Here is a 16,540-nt window from a genome sequence, read left to right as displayed (position 1 = left end):
ATGGTTGACAATTTTGGCTACATAAAACTTTTAAATTCCTGTTCAGAAAATGCAGGATAAGCAAAATTATGTTTGTTCAGCAAAAGAAAATGTGAGCAAGATTATAGGCAGGGTGAAAAACTGGCAGCATATGTAAGAAACAAAATGTTCATATCCTTAAGAAAGAAAGAGCTTCTACCAACCAATAAGATGACCCAAATGGTTCATCTTCTCCAAGGTGGATCAGGATGGAGAAGATGATTCACTTGGAGAAGAAGCAAAGACAGTTATATTTGAATAGAACATCTATACAGTGGCAATAATCCTTGAATCTCAGTAGCTTCACACAGAAGCCTCTTATCACATTACCTGTCACACACAGGCCCGTGGAGAGGGTCCTGCTCCACACGGCCACTCAAGGACCCAGGCCGGCAGCAGCCCCTCCGTTTGTGCTGCACTGCCCGCAACACGTGACCTCCGCCACCGCAACGGGAAGAGAAAGTGCTAAGGATCTCCTTAAGGAATAACATGTTATTCGGTCAGAACCAGATCCAGGAAATGTGGGGTGACTTCTAGAGCTGTGGAGAGCTGAGTTAGAACCCTGTCACTTAAAAACTGTGAAACTCTGAAACTGTTGAGGTGGTGAGATTTCAAAACAATGTATTTAAAGCTACTTGTTAGTTTGTCAGCATCAAAAGCCATGGTTTCTCTTCTGGAGATGAATTAATTAAATATTTAATTAATTAAATATTAATTAAAATTAATATTTAAGTTTCAAAAATAGCTATTAATTAAATGGAGAAATAAACAGTTAAACAGAATTCTTTTCAAAGCCTCCGGTCTTTGAGCAGGTGTCAATTTGCACCACACTTCTAGTGAATACATATCAGATGTCCAAAGTATTATTTCATTGTCAAAGAAAGAGCATTGTCATCCACGAAAAATACTTTCCTAGAAGCTCAGAACCATATGAAGAACCAAATGGATACTGCCTATTCTTTTTATTGACATAGAATTCTTTAAATGGTAAATTTTTTTCTTCAGCAAGATGTATCTATAGTATTCCTCTGCCAAAGGCAGTAACATGGAGATAAGATGGAGGTGTCTTGGGAGATGGTGCTTTTCCCCTTACAGCCATTCACAAGAAGGCTGTAATCCACACACTGATTGTACTTGTTCATTTTAACTCGCTGAATACTGAGGGTGGGATAAACTGACTCTATGAAAACTAAATGGAAAACTCACTTTGCTATATTCTTCAAGGAATACAATAGCATCAAATCATTTTCCTGGAGCTTAGTATTCAAAAGTATTATTCTTTATTTAAAATTACTTTAATATTATATAGATTACTAACAAAAGCTTTGCTTTTAAAGCTATAATTTTAATTATTTTAATAATAAAAGTGGTTGTGACTTCAAAGAACAGCCATCAAAGTGTTAGGTGTGACTGTATTAATATAGTGAATTCAGTTAAGGCTCTTTTAGAACTCACCCAGCATGGAGACCTATAGGATCTGCCAATAAAAGCCACAAATCATAATTTAAAAAATAACAAGAATTTTTGGAAAAAGTAAAGAAACTTTACTGTGGTGATTTTACTTATAAATTCAATAAGCCTTTATTATTGAGAAGCAATATCATAACAGCGGTGAAAAGCCCAGGTGTGGAGTTAGAGCTGAGATTAAGTTCTGCATCTACCTTTTCCTACCTGTGTGACCTTGACAAAATTACTACACCTCTCTGCTCCACAGTCTGCTCTTCTGGAAAGGAGTAGGGGTAAAGAGTAACAAGTATTTACATATTGCTTACTGTGTGTCAGAGGCTAGTCTACGCCTTCGCTGAATCCTTCCAGGACCCTATGAGTATAAGGTAGCATTGCTCATGCTTAGCAAGTGATGCACAGAGAAGTTAAGTAATAATTTACCCGAAATTACTCAGCTAGTAAGTGGCAACACTTTAAATTTGAACCAGTCTATATGCCTAGTAAAGCTGCTGTGAGGATGAAATAAGATTATGCATGTAAATGAGCGATGCGTGTGTGCAAGGGGGTGGGGGAGGTACCTGTGTGTGTTAGTGTGTGCATGTGTGTATGTTTATAGCTTTCTGTTTGATCCTCACATAATGTTCTGTTCATACCACTGCCTTTAGTATGCTTTGGGGGAATATTTTGTTCTTCATGTATCTGTCTTTTCTTTTAGATCTGAAATCAGCAAATATTTTCCCCAAAGGAACAAATAGTTGATATTTTAGGCTTTGCTGGCCATACAGTATGTTTCGCATCCACTCAACTCTGCTATTGTGTCACAAAAGCAGCCATAGATACTGAACTTTGTTTAGTAAAACAGAGGTGAGCCAGATTTGGCTCAGGGGCCACCTTGTCAACCCTTGCTTTGGATGTTGAGCACCTTGAGGGTATGGGTATGGAAAGAGCTGCCCTTGACTAACCCTGGTCCCTGGACACCCTGTCTGAGCATTCAGGGGAGACACAGGCATTTCATCTTCCTTGGTTTCTCCCAGCTCTAAGGTGGATCTACGTTATATAGATCCAACGGATGCCAAAGCAGATGCCTTATTTTTCAATAAGGATGAGGACAGAATGGACCTATCTGAAAAACTTAGTAAGTTTTCCTATCTTCTAAAGTGTCAAGGGACTGAGGTTTACCCTACTCATAATGAACTGCCACAGTTTCATGGCTGCTGCCAGAGACATGAGATTCCTGGGTCAGAGACAAAGGACTTTATCAGTTGGGGCACAGCAAGTAGCATGTGACCACTTATTGCATCAGTTCTCCTTGCCCCCAAGTCCCATGGGGCAATGTGGACAGGCCAAGATAGATGCCTACAAGTGCAGTGGGCTGTGATACAGGAGAGGGGCCCTGAGTCTGGAGAACCCAATCTTTTATGATAGAGAGTAAGCATGCCTGCCCTTTCACCAGAGGGGAGACATTATGTCCTCAGAGGCTGTTTGCTAACAAACTTGAAGACAGTCCAGGACAAGGAGCCATTAGGAAGCCTGTGTTTGTAAGACATGCAGAAACAAGTAGACCCATGGAGAATTCTCTCCCAATACCTTCATCAATCCTTACAGTACTCAAGGCTTTATGAAGTTTCTCATCTATAATGGAGATGATTGACACATGGTTATGTGAACTTGCCTTAACCAGTACTACTATAAATGTGTGTGTGTATTATATTATATAAATATATATTATATTTATAGAAAGTTTAATAAAATTTTATATACATATATAAAAAGTATATATATAATTATGCAAGAATGGTCACAGTAAATCAGCTTAATGACTCATGAGGTCAATTTTCTTTCTCTGAATAGCACCATGGCAGTATTTGTGAGAAGATATGGTAGTTATCCTCAATACGGTCCTACTAATCTTTTGTCTACAAGTTCAAATCTGAATTTAAATCAAGCCTCACCTCTCTAAGCTTTTCCAGATGTCTTTTGCCCTTTGATGACCTTCTGTAACAGTATCTTTGTCACTCATTTTGGCATTTTCCTATAAGCTTACTTCCTGGCATTGGCATGCTCCTAACACACACATATGGCATAGCATGTAGTGGTTAAGAGCATGTGCAGTCTTTGGAGTCAGTCCTGCTTCTGCCATTCTTAACTATGGGATGTTGAAAAAATGTCTTGGTTTCCTTGTCTCTAAAATGGGGTGATAGTAATAGTAGCCACCTCATAAGGTTGCTCTGAAGAATAAAAATAATAGTGCATATAACATGCTTAGTACAGTGCAAAACACAGTGAGTAGTTGACAGTCATTGGCTATTCTGTCTTGATCTCCTCCAATGAGACAGAGAGCTATTTCAGGTCTGGTACAGGGTGTCTTGAGCAGCATTTGCCGACTGTCTTTATGCCTTAAATTAGTGACCTTAAAGATGACAATGAAATTTTTCTTAGTTTTCATTTTTGTTTGGATACTTTTGAAAGTAGTTTTGCGGTAAAGAAAATCACTTTCATCCATTGCACAGCTACTTTTGAACTTGTGCAACAGGAAGTGAAAAGGCAGAAATGCGCACTATCTTTGGAGCTTATGTCTGAAATCATCCCCCATACGCATGTGTTCATTTCCCCGACACCAACACCTTGTCTACCCACAGGGTGCAACCTGTGGTGGCTGCTTCATTATGAGAGGACATAGCGTTACTCCCATGGTTTGGTGATTTTGTGTTATTGCTTGGCCCAACTTGTCTGTGATCTGAACGACTCATCTTGCATTTTTACCTTATAAAGTACCATTAGTGTGTATGGTTAAGACTACTTAGGTTCTTGTTAACTTGCTAACAATGTATCAGGCTCCACATTGGCTAAGATCTCCCCACCAACCAAAACCTGCAAAGGAGCAGGCTCTTGTTTTCACAAGTCCCAGTAACCAGCATCTACTTTAGATATACAAGGTCTGTCCATAAAAAGTCCTGCCATTGTTACTATAACGAGAATGGTTTCTACAGGATCAGTGTAACCTGGCAGCCAAGGAGAGTGGACTGGAATGTGTAAGTGTAAACAATGATGACTTCACTGTACTAGTCAGTGGGAGCAGTAGATGCTGTTGAGTGAGCACATGTACTGTGTGGTTGTGGCATTCAAAATGACTGAGCAAGTAGGGCAACAAATCTGCATCAAGTTTTGCATTAGGCTTGAACATTCCTCCATGGAAACTATTCAGATGATTCAGAAGGCTGCAGCTATGAGCAACTGGTGATTGGCAGCTTCATTACGACAGTATGCCCGCTCATGCATCACACATAGTGCAGAGTTTTTTGGCAAAACATCAAATCACCCAGGTGATTCACTCCCTTCTACAGCCCAGAATTAGTGCCCTGTGACTTCTGGCATTTCCCAAAACTAAAATCACCTTTGAAAAGGAAAAGAGTTCAGACCGTTGACGAGATTCAGGAAAATACAGTGGGGCAGCTGAGGGCAACTGGGAGAACTGTGTGAGGTCCCAAAGTGCCTAGTTGGAAGGGGACTGAGGCATCATTGTCCTGTGTACAATGTTTCTTGTATATTGTATCTTCTTCAATAAATGTCTCTATTTTTCATATTACATGGCTGGATACCTTCTGGATGGATGTCAGCATAGTTGACTCTTGAACAACACAGATTCAGGACATTGACCTCTTGTGCAGTTGAAAATCTTCATACAACTTTTGACTCCTTAAAAATGTAATATTAATAGCCTACTATTGACTAGGAACCTTACATAAACATAAGCATAAACAGTCAACACACATTTTGTGTGGTGTATGTATTATACAATGTGTTCTCAAAATAAGTTAGCTAGAGAAAAGAAAATGTTAAGAAAATCATAAGGAAGAGAAAATACATTTACAATATTTATTGAAAAACATTTGTGTAAAAATGAATCCATGCAGTTCAAACCCGTGTTGTTCAAGGTCTACTGTATTTCAGTCACAAGTGTGGTTTGATCTCAGACCAATGAGCTCATAGCCATCAATCAATATCTTTTCCCAGCTCATAGGTATCAGCCCCCAAATCCTGCACACAGTCCAACTGATTATCTTGAGAAAGTCCCCATTTGTTTTACCCAAAACAGCTGGCATACAAATGGAATCAAGCACTTTTAAGTAGTCATTAATCATACTGATGAGAACAGCTGAAACAAACAGTGTTCTCTCTGAGTACTTACATATCTGACATACAAATCAAGTGATAGTCCAATTAGTTTATTTATAGTTTCCTTTCTCTGAAAAATCTGTGAGTGTCTATCTTTTCATTCCATAGTATTTACTGTTAGAAAAACTTTGAAAAGCCCAGATGAATGCATTCATGTCTCTATTATCAAGTCATTTATCTGCAAAATCATTGATAGTCATTGTCCTGTATATACAATTTTCTAGCCATGTGATTTCATTTATTTAGTTTCTCAGAAAAACATTTTTAATCTCATTTTATTAATACAAATATATATAGAGAGAGGGACAGACAGACAGATAAATATGCTGGCTCCTTAGACTCTTACAGAATAGAAAGCTTGATTTGTATCTTTTGTGTGCAGTTATTTACTCCTTTGAGAATTAGTATTAGAGTTGAATGAGATGAGGAGATTTTACTTATGCAGTTGCTGTTTTCCCTTGCTAATAAGACAATAATAAGATATAAATAAAAATGCAGCTAAGAATGGTCAGAAATGAACTTCAGACCTCCACTCAGAGGCCATGACATGGAACCCATCCCGGCTGGCTTTAAGGAGTCACACAAAATTTAGCAACAGGAAAGCCCTCTCCATGCCCAGAGCCATGTTGCTAGTGACATAAACATTATTGTGAGTTGAAAACATGGACAGAATAACTCCAAAGCTCTCCCTTACTTTGTTCTTTACAAAATGAGTTCCATGAGAACCAGAACTGCTGTGTCTGACACGGCTACACCATTGCAATCAGAGACTATGTCCACAAATACAAAATCCTGCAGAAAGGAATGAAGAAATGAGGAAGGCCTTGGTAAATCTCTTAATAGCAACCATCTTATTCCTTTCAGGCTTAATTTTAGGGTCACTATCACATTATTGGCACAGTCCTGAAGGCCTGGGCTAGACAGAGGAAGAGGATGGCATCTGCCTGGGAACCTGGCCCAGAGGCTTAATGTGAATCACTTCAGGAGAGAAGCCCGGCCTCGAGTTCAGCCTGTCCATAGACAAGCTCCAGAGCTTGTCCACACAGCAATCCCAGGGAGGGTGCTGGGAGAGTGGCTCCCCTCAGGACACATTCTGTTGTCATTTTTCATGTACAGCTGTCATCTCTGTCAAAGGTGCTATGGAGAAAAAATGAAAAACCCACAGAGTTCAGCTATGAATTAGAAATTTTCAGAGAGAAGGTCAGAGTGGATCTTTGACAAATGCTCCGAAGTGTTCCCTCAGCTCAGGTTTCCATGTCCGCAGTTAAGGGCTGATATTAAGGCATTGGTCTATGTAAGGGTTTGCAAGTCATTGTTCTTAGAAGTTTAAAAAAAATTGGAAGCAAACTTTTTAAAATGAGTGCATTCATTTATATAAAAAGACAAAAATCACATGAGATAAATTGTCTAGGGAAGTTGAGACCTGTGTTGTAGTGAACATCTTGGTTGTAAGGTGCCAACAGCTCCACACTTTTGTTGTTTGCTGATGACAGGGTTGAAAACATGACCTCCGAAATACAGCCACTTGGCATACTGGCTACTTTAGCTGAAGAAACTTGAGGAATGGCATACACAGAAAGGTCTCCCTCACCTCCTCCATCTCCCCTGAAGCAGATCATGGGGTCCTCACGTGAGAGGTGGCCTCCTTACACCCAGAGAAAAGGAACACCTTGTCTCTCAAGACTGAGGGACCGTGCAGAGGGATCTGAGCGAACTGGCCTTGCTAGGTCTCCCCAGCTCACCGCGGTCAGCGCGCACCCCTTTGTCCCGTCATTTCCTACAACTTCCCACTCTTCCTCAGACCTAGTATAGAAACCCTCAGGTTTCTCCTTTCTTGGGGTCTGCATTTCCTTATGATGGGTCCCATGTCACATAACACTCATAGTAAGTAAATTTGATGATTTTCTCTTGTTAACCTGAATGTTGCCAGTTCAATTTTCAGGGGCCCAGCCAGAAAACCTAGGAGGGTAGGAGGAAGACTTCTTCCTCTTCTTCACAGAAGGTTCAGCGGCAGACTTGAGTTGTTCGGCCCACCGTCTTGTCTTTATAATTCATGCCATGGGAACATGTGATCACTAAAATCCTCGGGTCTTGAAAATATGTAGACGATGGGCTTCCACTGGGCACCAGTGCCTGTTGGAATGCTGCTTTTACTCTTGGAACATGAGGGTGCGGTTTCCTCAAAGACAAATATTGGTGCTCTCACTTTTCAAGCAACAGAAACACTCATCCCCAGTTTTCTAATTACAGCCAGGAATTGTGTAGAACACTATAATTAGCATAATGCCTGAAAAGGTATTTCATTATCATTACTTTGTAGAACTTCTATGCATAGATGTAAGCAAAACTTAAAATAACCACCTGCAAACAGACAACCTGTGTTGAGTTTTCAGATGAAGGTGGCTTCGTATCCTGGCTCTGCTCCTCACTGAGGGAGGGGTCTTAGGCAAGTGACTCTCTGGTCCTCCGTTTCTTCACCCAGAAAATGAGGACAGCTCCCCTCTCACAGGGCTGTGCGACTTAAATGGATGAATTAACATAAAGCAGTTAAAATACCGCCTGGCACAGAGAAAGCACCCAATGAATGTGGGCTCCCCTCACCTCATTCCTGCCGTGCTCCTGCCCTGGGTGCCAGATTTTCAGCCATAATCGGCATAAAGCGGAATCTGCGGGCAGAAACCACGCACAGCCCCTGCCCTGCCGTGAGGACGCGCTGGGCCCAACGGAACAGCCCTCAGGCCGCTGCGGGCCTCACCGGACCGCACCGGGCACCTCCTCTCTCTTCTCACCCAGACCCAGACCCGGGTGGTGAGACCAGGCGAGGACAGGTGTGTCCTCCACTTCTGCCGGTAAAAACAAGACCAGGAAGACCTGCCCAGTTGGTTTCTGACAGCCCTAGGAGCACGATAAAAGTCTTCTTTTTTCTTAAAAGAAAAACCAGTTTGAATGGCTCAGAGTCGGCAGCGGAGACCTTCTGTGGTGAAACCCCGATACTCAGGCCTCCTCTTCTCCCCCCACAGAGCGCGGGCCTCTGGACAGAGCCCTTGAAACGGAAGGGCAAGCAGGGGGTGGGGGGGCAGGGGCTAGCAAGGTCGGTGGTTCCTGAGGCACCAGCACTGCGAGGTGGGGAGGGTCCTCGGCCTCCACTGCGACTCCCAGGGTGCGGAGTCGCCAGGGACACCCCTGGCAAACCTCGTGGTGGGCGAAGCTGGTTTTCCAGGCCTGTTGCCGCCCTTTCAGTACCTGCGCCCAGTCCCCACCGGGCTCACACACCCTCAGGTTCACCAGATCCCCATCTCTGGGGTCCCACCTTCCAAAGCCACCTTTCTAGAAGATGATCTTTTGGCTGGAGGCTGTAAAAGACACTTCCCAAAAGGTTCTGCATTTTAAAAGTGTGAAAAACTTGAAGCTGAATAAGTAACTCTAATTGTGGAATTTTAAGTATCAGTAAACAAAAAATGTATTATTTTTCTTTTAAAAGATATGTGCTCATTAGAGACAATTTGAAAAATACAGCAAAGAAGAAAGAAGATTTCTATCTGCCATAGAGTATTTATGTTTTGATAGATTTCTTTCCAGTCTATTAATTTGGACATTAAAAAAACCTTAATGACTCACTGAATATGCAAATTTTTTGTTCCTACTGCCAACAAATTTACCATATTTTGCTGTGCATAATGCACACTTTTTTTGCCCAAATTTTTGAGGGAAAAATAAGGATGCACCCTATATGTGGGCAGCACCTGAAATACTTTGTATTTGTTCTTGTGTTTTGTAATTATTTGTTACATAAAATTTCTTGTACCATAATATGTTCAAAAATAAATGCTCTTAGATAAATTCTGTTATAATACAAAAACCAACTACCTAAATATAAATAAATAAATAATGGAATTTAAAAAAATAAAATGAAAGGTTTATTTTCCTGAAAGTTTGGGCCAAAAATGTGGGTGCACATCATACACAGCAAAATACAGTACTTAGGAAGGGTGTTGGGGAAAGAAATGCTGGGGCAGAGGGAGCCTTCCTGGCGTCCAGAGGCCCTGCTGCAGCTCCCTGCCTTGGACACAGGGCTTGTCCTCCCCCTTGTTCATGGAAAGACCCAGCAGTAAGAAGAAAATCAGGAGAAAAGAACTTGGAGACAGTACATTTCTTATGTTCTTTTTCTGTGTTTTGAGTCACTGGCTCTTTCTCCAAAGCCTTGGCTTTGTGGAATAGCAGCCACAACCCGTGACAAGCTGGGTGATAAATAGGATATTGATGGGCAATTACTTGACACCAAATAGCTCCATAAATCAACATGCTAGGAGCTGGTACTCCAGTCAAGGGCAACGCTAAGGAAACGCAGGCCCCACAGTCCTGTGAGGTAAGGATGGGGAGCAGAGGTGGCCCTCCGAGGACCTTGCAGAGAATGGTAGATTCCCCTTGTGGGGTGCAGACACCCCACCCTGGTCGTAATGCAACTGGTGCCCTCACCCCCTAACAGCAGGCAGGTCTCCCACTGATGCTGGGGTTTGAGGAGCCTTGGGTGGGGTTCCAGCTCAAATGGGGCTGTGCCCCTGCCTCAGTGCCTTCTGGTGATTGCCAGTCCCATGATGCTTCCTGACCTCGGCCACTAGGATTCTACAAGTAATGCAGCCTCACTGTAGAGAGTTTTTAAAATAGTCCCATGACAGAGATGACTAACCACTGTTAACATCTGTCCCCTTATAGACCTTTAAAAAGACATGGTAGCCATAACCCTGGATCCCATGAAGTGGTGCACTTCACCTTCTGCCCCCATCGCCCTCTCTATTCAAAGACAAAGCTCCTGTCTCTTCCCCTCACCTGGGCCAGTTCAGCTTTCCCTGGCTGAAAAGGTAGGCAGCTCAAATTTCAAGTAACCAGTACCTGGCTAAAAATGGTCCTAGAAGCTTCTAGCTGCTTTGAAGCCTAAAATGCTAAATTCTCCCTGCTTAGTTTATTCAAATACTGTTAAGACGTGTCATCCCAGCCACAAAACATCAACCCAGGCAGGAAAAATTTATTAGCACCAAAGCACCGAAAATATCCTCCCACCAAAGAAAAAGACAACCAACTCCCAGGAAATCTAGTCTGAAAGATATGCAGTTTAGGCGGTCCAAACAGAACTATTAACAAGAGAGAAGGAAGCCTTCCTTCCTATTATCACCAGAGAAAACCTTGACAGACCTCATTTCTAGTGAGCCTCCTTTTCAGAAGGGGAAAAAGACCCAACAAGGGCCTAGTTCCTCATTCCTATGGGAGTCACACTTAGAAATAATAAATGAACTGAGATGGTGTGACTTACTGCAGTCCTCTAATAGTTATTTTGCAAATAATCACTGATGCTCTTTAAACAATTCCTTCACAACAACATTTTAAATACATGAAAAGCAGGAATTGATCAAAATGAACATTCCTTGAGACACTCATCTTTCCACCAACACAGGGCACAGATATGTTTCCTGGCTGTGGGGATAGGTCTCATTTCTCATAAGGCTCCGTATCAGTTACTGCCTGGATGGAATTTACCCTCTGTGCTCAGTCACACAAGCACGTCTAAATGACAAACATAGCTTCTCGAGTCCCTAACAAAATCAGTCCCTCAGCAGGAGAGTGGAGCTTGTCTATGCTCCTGCGCCAAAATGCTCATTTACATGCTAATTACCCAGAAAGTTCTTCCAGTTGAAGAAAGTGTGACAGAAATGCCAGGTCTGAACTGTAGGAGCCCAGTGCTTTGCTGCCCAAGTAGATGAATGGGAAGTGAGGCTGGTTTAAGGGAAGCAATTGGGACACAACTTATTTTTAGTCATACCTAAAGCCACTCTCTAGCTGAGTTAGTCAGGTCCAGATTAACCAAACAATGCTGTCCTGGAGTTGCTCTGGTTGTGGAGCAGAGCAAAGAGGGTTTTTGTTTGTTTGTTTTTTTGTTTTGTTTTCCCCCTGTCATTTATGAATAGGGAGGCCTTTTCACTCAGGTTCTGCAGTACATGCACCTGAACAAAAGAAAAGACAAACTTCAAATTCCATAAACTGCCTCAAAGAACCTCCTTATCACAGCTCCGAAAGTTCTGTTCAAATAATTGAAAATAATTATTTTCTGATTGAATGAAATGAAGCTACATCTATTCAGCAAAGCCAATGTATGAATATAATTTGAAAATTGCTTTCCTCCACTAATCTCAACAAGAAAAAGGACCTACTTTTGCTTACGCATGTAAATGGACAGTAAGAGCACTTTGATTTTCTTAATTTTCTATATTCTTTATATTTGAGGGTGAGTGGGCAACATTTTTCCCTTTTCCCTTTTTAGATAGGTACTGTTTCTTTTATTTTGCCATTTTTCTGTTTTGCCTCTGGAAGGTGTTGGAAGTCTGAGGAAGCCAAGTGGAAATGGACTTTTTCCTTCTGTTGTTTCAGACTGGTGGTTCCTTGTGCTCTGACTGCTTTTTCCCTGTGTGCCAACCTTCCTTCTGTCCTGAATGTTCTCCCACACCTGTGTGCTCAGGGCAGTGTCCCCATATTAACCAGAAGCTCCTAGAAGGCAGGGCCAGTGGACCTGCTTTCTCATCTTTACTGAATCTAAACTAGCCCTTCCTGAGTCCCTGCGGCCAGAGGCCTGGATGGTACTAACAGGCACCTACTTTGTTGTCCTCTTAGTTCAAATTCTCTCTTTCAAAATTGTTTGTACTTTCAAATCTTGAATTAAAATAGTGTATTAGGGTCCAATAAAATGCATTCCCCTTTTTGAACTGCTCTGTAGACAGTATTGTTGAAGTTCCAGAACCCAGGATCCTCAGTGTGTGTGGGGAGGGAGAGGGAAGGAAGAGCGCAAGGTATAGAAGCATGCTGTGCAGACGCTGTGATGTGTGTCTACACTGTGACAGTTACTTTGTACATTCTGAACACAAGTTAATAGTAGGAAGCATTCCTAAAACTTTTTTCGTGTTACAAAATGGTGGATCTACGAGCAATACAAGAAACATTCTAGCAGTTACCTTTTCCTAGTAAACATTATGTTGTGGCAGCTATTTTTCATAGAGGCATAGAGTCCAGCCTAGTGTAGGTAGCTGACCCAAGTGTGTTTTACCCCATATCATGCAATCCAAGATTCCAAGCTCCCCGCCCCCAAGTGGGTGAGCTGAGGATTGTGTCTCATCAACCTAAGTGGAACTTGGCCTTCCACTTCACCCCTCTCGTCCTCTGTCCTTTATTTGTATAGCAATTATGAAGAATTAATTATCCAATAATTACTAAAAATTCACCTCAAAATGATTATATTATCCCAGAAAGTAGATTATTTCTCCTTACTGAGAAGAATTCTTTCCTTGACCTAGCTTTAGACAGCCTTCTTTTCAACTAGGTCTTGTCCTTGGGATTTGTCCTTGGGCTTTGTCCTCGGTCTGCCTCGTCCACTTGTAGCAAAAATCTTACTAGGTCAGTTTAGTGAGACCCCACTCCCTCACTGATATCTGATCACTCTCAATATCAGATCAAATTCCTTACCCTGTATCATTGCTTTCTGATTACTCTGGCCTCCCTCCCACAAGAATCCTACTAAATGGGTTTAACAAAAATACCCCTACCCCTGATGTTTCCTCTAATGATTTTCTGCCCAGTGACCCCCTCATTTTGCTCCTCTGCTCCAAATCCCCAGCTGCCTTTTTTGTATTTGGTGTTAAGCCCAATCTCCCTTCTCGATTGCAATAGTCCTGAATAAAGTCTTCCTTACGTTTTAACAAATTCAGAATAATATTCTCTAGCATCTCCCAAGTGACTACTACTTAAAACTTATTTAGAGCCTACCTATATGAATTATCCATTATTTTGTTTTTACTTTTTCAGAAAGAACTTTATGTATTATTGTCCTTATTACACATATAAAATCATTAAAGATGGAAATAACGAGTCATAATATGTTTAAAGCAACCAAAGGATCCCAGAGAAAATGAGTGTTTCAAATCTATAGTTAATAAAACAAAAGCTGATGCCTCATTACATTGAAAAATATTATAATAGTGAAGTTTTAATTACATTTTATTGTTTATGCTATTACAGTTGTTCTAGTTTTTTCCTCTTTGCTCCCCTCTGCCCAGTTCCCCCTCACTCCCTCAAGCAATCTCCATACTATTGTACATGTCCATGGGTCATGCATATAGGGATGGCATCAAATCTTTGGGTAATATAGACATTTTAATGATGTTAAAAATTCTTCCAACCCAAGAACAGGGCAAATACTTCCATTTATTTGTATCTTCCTCAATTTCTTTCTTCATTGATCTATAGTTTTCTGAGTACAGGTCTTTTACCTCCTTGGTTAAATTTATTCCTAGGTACTTTATTTTTCTTGTTGCTGTATAAAATGGGATTTTTTTTTCCTAGTTTCTCTTTATGATAGTTCATTGTTGGTGTACAAAAATGCCATCAATTTCTGAATACTGACTTTGTATCCTGTTATTTTGCCAAATTCACTTATTAGGTCAAGTAGTTTTCTTGGTGGAAACTATAGGGTTTGATATGTACTCTAGCATGTTATCTGCAAATAATAATAGTTTTACTTCTTCCTTTCCAATTTAGATGCCTTTTATTTCTTTTTCTTGCCTGATTGCTGTGGCTAGAACTTCTAGTACTGTGTTGAATAAGACTGTTGAAAGTGGACACCCTTGTCTTTTTCTTGATCTTAAGAGGGAAACTTTTAGTTTTTACCTATTGAATATGATGTTGATTGAGATTTCTCATATACAGCCTTTATTATGTTGAGGTATGCTCCCTCTATTCCCACTTTGTTGAGTGTTTTTATCATTAATGGGTGCTGGATTTTATCAAATGCTTTCTGTTGATATGATCATGTGATTTTTGTCCTTCATTTTCTTTGTGTGGTATATTACATTTATTGATTTGCAAATATTGTACCATCCTTGCATCCTTGGGATAAATCCCATTTAATTATGGTGTATGATCTTTTTAATGTACTGCTGGATCTGGATTGCCAATATTTTATCGAGGATTTTAGCATCTATGTTCATCAGAGATATTGGCATGTAGTTTTCTTTCTTTTTGTGTGTCTTTTCTTGCTGTTTTAATCAGTTGTTTTTTATTTCTTTGTATTCTAAATCACTGATTTGATTCTCCAATTCATCCACTCCACTGCTGATAACCTGAAAATTGTTTTTTGTTTCAATTATTGTATCTGTTGTTTCTGTCTGGACATTTTTTATGCTACTGAGGTCCTCACTAAGTTCCTTGAGCATCCTTATAACCAGTGTTTTGAACTCTGCATCTAGTAGATTGCTTGTCTATTTTGTTCAGTTATTTTGCTAGAGTTCTGTTCTGCTCTTTCATTTGGGCCATGTTTCTTTTTATCCTCATTTTGGCAGCCTTCCTGTGTTTGTTTCCAAATATTATGTATAGTTGTTACATCTCCCAGGCTTGGTAGGGTGACCTAATGTAGTAGGTGTCCTTATAGAGTCCAGTGGCACAGCTTCCTTTATTACCCAAGCTGGGTACTCAAGGAACACCCACCATGTGGGCTGTACATATCCTCCTGTTGTAGTTGAGCCTTGATTACTATTGTCATGTCCAAGGTCAGCCACCAACTCTGTTCCATCTAAGGTCATTCAGCATAAGCTACAAAGCAATCTACAGATTGCTGCTACTTGTGCTGGGCTTGGAGGTACCCAGGTGAGTCCGAGCTGTGAACCAAGCCTGACTGCTGCTGGTGCCAGGACTAGGGAAACTTAATAAGAAGTATGGGGCTTGCTGAAGCCAGATGCTGCTTCTTGGAGAGAATTTCGGAAAATCTGAAACATGAGCCAAGAGAAGCCATTTGTATGGAAAAGTCACTGGAAATAGCTTCCATGGGATTAAAAGTTGGGTGGGACAGGGCCTCAGGGAATCACCAGGGTGTGGCAAACAGTGTTAGCCAGTTTAATGGAGTCTCAGATATGGTGCCCTCCTGCCAGCTCTGTGGCTCTGTAGTTCTGTGAGGAGAGGGCTCAGAAAGAAACAATGACCTCAACCAGCACTTCTGCCTGGAAGAAAGCTGCCCCCCAATTCTTGTCCTGATGCTACTCTTGTCCTGATGCTGGACAATTTGGTTCCTCCCTGTATGTCTCTGATGCCTTTCAGTCTGCTGCCCCTATGCTGGAGGTCAGAGTGAGTCCAAGTAAGTTTGTGTGTGGACCTTTTAAAAGGAACTGCCTGAGACTCCAGCAATTTCTGTCTTCCACAGCCTCGATCCCCCGTAGTTTTTACAGCCAGAACTTATGATGACATCTTTTCCTGGAGCTAGAACCTTGGGCTGAGGGGTCTTATGTGGGGCTGGGACCCTTGCTCCTCAGATATCCCTTCTGATTTTTATCTGCCACATGTGGGTGTGGGACTAGCCTGTTTTGTGTCCATCAGTCTCAATATGGTTTCTTCTTTAATTCTGTAATTGTAGGACTTCCATTCAGCTTGATTTCTGACAGTTCTGAATAATGGTTGTTCTATAGCTTAGTTGTAATTTTGATGTGGTTTTGTGAGGAGTTGAGCCATGTTTACCTGTGCCTCCATCTTGTCCAAAAGTCAATAATGGAGTTTTAGAGGTTAAAGAATTTCTAGAAATGTCTTGTGTAAACTTCTTATTTTATAGCAGGAAAAGGCTGAGGCCCAGGGAAGCAGAGTGATTTGCCCAAAGTTTTTAATAAGTTCCTGGCAATGCTGATTGTGAGTACAGGTCTCCGAACTTTCACAGAAGTTGTCTTTCCACTTCTTAGGTAGGTGTGAAACCTGACCAACTACGTCCTCTAGAACAAAGAATGTGTCTTCTTTTTTGTTGTGTGTCCTCCACTAGAGCTTCTGCCATCACTTGATCCTTTCCTCAGGAACCAGCATAGTCCTAGGTGCCATAAAACTGTCT

This window comes from Phyllostomus discolor, chromosome 1 (assembly GCF_004126475.2).
Source record: "Phyllostomus discolor isolate MPI-MPIP mPhyDis1 chromosome 1, mPhyDis1.pri.v3, whole genome shotgun sequence".
Taxonomy (NCBI): domain Eukaryota; kingdom Metazoa; phylum Chordata; class Mammalia; order Chiroptera; family Phyllostomidae; genus Phyllostomus; species Phyllostomus discolor.
Note: the sequence above shows the minus strand (reverse complement) of the source record.